Genomic DNA, 3,843 nt, shown 5'->3' with positions numbered 1-3,843 from the left:
CTTCAGTCCAGAAATACAGACTATATCATTTTTTAAGTCAAATTTAAAAACATTGAAAAGAGGTTTGTTCTTCATAAATTTTGATTTATGAATAAAGAATTTTCCAAGCAAGATTAATAGATTGACTATGTATTGTACAGAGGAGTTTGAATCAGAGAAATAAAATAAAATGTCAAAATTGGATATTTTTACGTTTGAGCCAAAGTGTCCATTAATGAAGCCTTGTATATCATTCCACAGAGAAGAGCTGTATGAACAGCTATAGAATAAATGGTCCAACGTTTCTGTTTCCAGAGAGCAGAAGGAGCATTTTTCGTCTACAGTAGGGATAAATTTCGAGATAATCTCGTTACAGGGGTAACAATGGTGAAGAATTTTAAATGATATTTCTTTAACTTTGTTTGTAATTAAAAATTTTGTGGGTTACTCCATGCTCTATTCCAATTAATATTTTCATACCGGGGGGTCCATTTGTGCCTGCATGCAGGGATAGATTTTGCACATAAAAGGTTCTTAATTACTTTGTTGTTGACTTTTTTGTCTAGAAAAGATAGACCATTTATTAAAACACTGCTGGACAAAAATACATTCATTTGATCCAGATCTTTCTCACCTCTAAGTAAGGTTAATGATCCCATTGGGAATAGCTCTGGTTACAACGTCAAATTATTTTCTTGGAGGATGAAAGTTAAATTTATGAGTGAAGTCTTCATATGTTAAAATTTGATTTGAGTTATTTAACAGTTGGGCTACCAGTACAATGTCATGTTTAAACCAGTTTTGTATAAAGAGAGTCTTGTTTCTATATATGATGTTCCTGTTGTTCCAGATAAAACATTTGTGAGGGGAGAAATTGTGTTTGTATAAAAGTGACCAACAAGTTAGAGCCTGTTTATGGAAGTTTGACAGTTTGACTGGCAGTCTGTTGATGGAGTATGGGCACTGAAGCAAGAATGTGATTTTACCAAGTTTTTCAAAAATAAAGTTTGGAACAATGTTCCACAAACTGTTTGGATTTTTCAAAAATCTTTTAAACCAGTTCATTTTTAATAATTCATTGAAAAGCGAGAAGTCAATTACCGATAAACCCCCTTCCTCAATTTTATTGGTCAAGATGTTTTTCCTGATTTTATGGGGCTTCTTCCTCCATATAAAATTATATAGTAGTTTGTCTAGATTGGCACATTGTAATTTAGTTATTTCTATAGATGTAAATAAATATGCTGCTCGTGAGAGACCTTCTGCCATATGTAGATATATCTCTTGTAAGCCAAGAATCAAACTTTTTATTAATAGAGTCGTACAGTGAAGACAGATTACTCTCTGTCATTAACTTATGATTATGACTGATTTTTACTCCAAGATAGGTTACTAAATTCTTTATATTTATCCCACAAATTTGACCCGAGTGCTTATTTTTAAGAGAAAACAGCTCACATTTTGATAGATTTAGATTCAGTCCTGAGCTTTCAGAGAATTTATTCACAACCTTTGGTGCAATTCCTATTTGGGATTCATTTTTTAGAAACAGGGTTGTGTCGTCAGCCAGCTGTGATATTTTTATTTCTCTTTCGTTTAATGTAATTCCTTTGATTGAACTCTTGTGAATTAGGACACAAAGGATTTGGGCTACAATCAAAAATAAAAGAGGCGATGTGGGGCAGCCTTGGCGGATCCCTTTCTTTATGTAAAATCTAAGTGAGGTTCCATTCGCCAATTTAACACAACTGTTTCCTCCCATGTACAGAGTTTTCACAGCATTAATAAAATTCTGATCAAAATTAAAACATTTTAAAGTGTCAATAATAAATTTGTGGCTTACCGTGTCAAAAGCTTTTTGAAAGTCTAAGAATAGGATAAGGTGTTCATCATCTAGAAAGTCTTTGTATTCCATCAGATCCAGAACTAAGCGAATGTTATTGGCTATGTGACGGTCTTTCATGAAACCAGATTGGCATTCATCAATTAAAGTGTGTAATTTAGATTGAGACGTTTTGCAAAGATAGATGCTAGAATCTTATAGTCATTATTTAGCAATGTAATGGGTCGCCAATTTTCAATTAGTAGAGAGTCTTTGTGAGGTTTTGGAATAAGTGTTATGACGCCTTGCCTCAGAGAGGGAGGGAGTTCCCCTCTGTCCAGAGATTCTTTGAAGACAGCTAGGAGAAATTTACCTAATGACTCAGAGAAACATTTATACATCTCAGAAGTGAGGCCATCACAGCCTGGTGATTTATTGTTCTTTAACTGAGTTATTCCCCAATTAATCTCCTCAATAGTTATGTCCTGACAACAGATTTTATTATATTCTTCATCCACACAGTTAGGTGAGTCAATAAGGTTAAAGATTTCATTTGGATCTTTGAGATTATTATCTTTTGAGTAAAGTTGTTCGTAGAAAGCACATATATAGTTTGATATTTATTTACTGTCCTCACTAATTTTTCCCCAATATTAAGTTTTCTTATAGTATTGATTTCTTGTCTTCTTTTTTCCATGGTAAAGAAATATCTGCTGTTTTTCTCTCCCTGTTCCATCCAATCCTACGTGACCTTATAAAAGCTCCTTTTGCTTTGTTCTCATATAAAACGTCTAGTTGATTTTGTAAGTCTAATAAGGCATTGTTATCTTCTTGGCTCAGCTGCTTTTTTTCAGTAAGTATGTTTATATTGTTGATTAGCGTGTATGTTATGTTCTTCTTTTTGTGTGCCATTATCTTGCCATAACCCGAGCAGACGCCTCTAATTTTGTATTTGAGAAGTTCCCATGATGTCCCAAAATGATTCCCTTTTCTTGCAGCTCCCATTGTTCTGAGATAAGGAGTTCTATTTTCATTTTTAGTTCCTCATGAGATAATAGAGAATTATTTAATTTCCAGTAACCGCTGGAGAATCTCCCTCTTTGTTCCTTGCTGACCTGAATAGATAAAGAGATGGCCTTATGGTCTGTCAGAACAGCAGGAGAGACAGTGCATGACTCAACGGAGGGCTCTAACTCAGCCGAGATCAACCAGAAATCTCTTCTGGACTGTAGCGTATGGTTTCTGTTGCTCCACGTGTATGTTTTCAACAATGTATTTTTTTCCCTCCATATATCAATGAGATCCAGTCTTTTTGTAAAGTCAATTAGTTTTTTTGAGTTTGGAGCTAGTTTTGGCGGGCACCTGTCTAATTGGTTATCCATAACCATATTAAAGTCACCGCCCAAAATAACCTTAGCTACAGGATATTTAGACATCAGCTCATTTAAAACCGAGTCCAGCTCCTCCAAAAGTTTCGAATTATGAGAGAGTGAGCAGTGCCCATAGACGTTGCCTAAAATAAAAAATGCATCTTCCAAACAGGTAATAGTAATAATCCAGTGACCATTGGTATCCCTAACGGTATTAACAACCTTTCCTTTAAATTTATGAGTGAGAGTAGCAACCCCTGCTGAGTGGTTGGATCCATGAGTCAACCAGATGTCCTCTCCCCATTGACTCTTCCATAACTTTTCGACCTCTTTACATGAGTGAGTCTCTTGGATGAAAATAATATCAGCATCGTAGTCCTTACAAAAAATGAAGATGGCTTTTCTTTTAACAATGTTTCGTAGTCCTCTGGCATTTGTAGAAAGTAGTTTCATCAACCTCTAAAGAACAGTTCTCTTTACGAGAGAAAAACAACCTAAGCAATAACAGCTTCTGCCTCTTAAAAGTGGATTTGGAACATTTTAAAGTAATTACAGAGTGCTTGTGTTATTCATAAATGACTGATTGGGTTAATATAAAGTATAATATGTATTTATATATGTATGTATATTATTATTAGTTATTATTAATATATAATAAAACCCTGCGAGAGG

The sequence above is a fragment of the Micropterus salmoides genome, unplaced genomic scaffold (assembly GCF_014851395.1).
Source record: "Micropterus salmoides isolate LMB-PRFRI ecotype aquatic unplaced genomic scaffold, ASM1485139v1 Ms_hic_scaffold_14, whole genome shotgun sequence".
Taxonomy (NCBI): domain Eukaryota; kingdom Metazoa; phylum Chordata; class Actinopteri; order Centrarchiformes; family Centrarchidae; genus Micropterus; species Micropterus salmoides.
Note: the sequence above shows the minus strand (reverse complement) of the source record.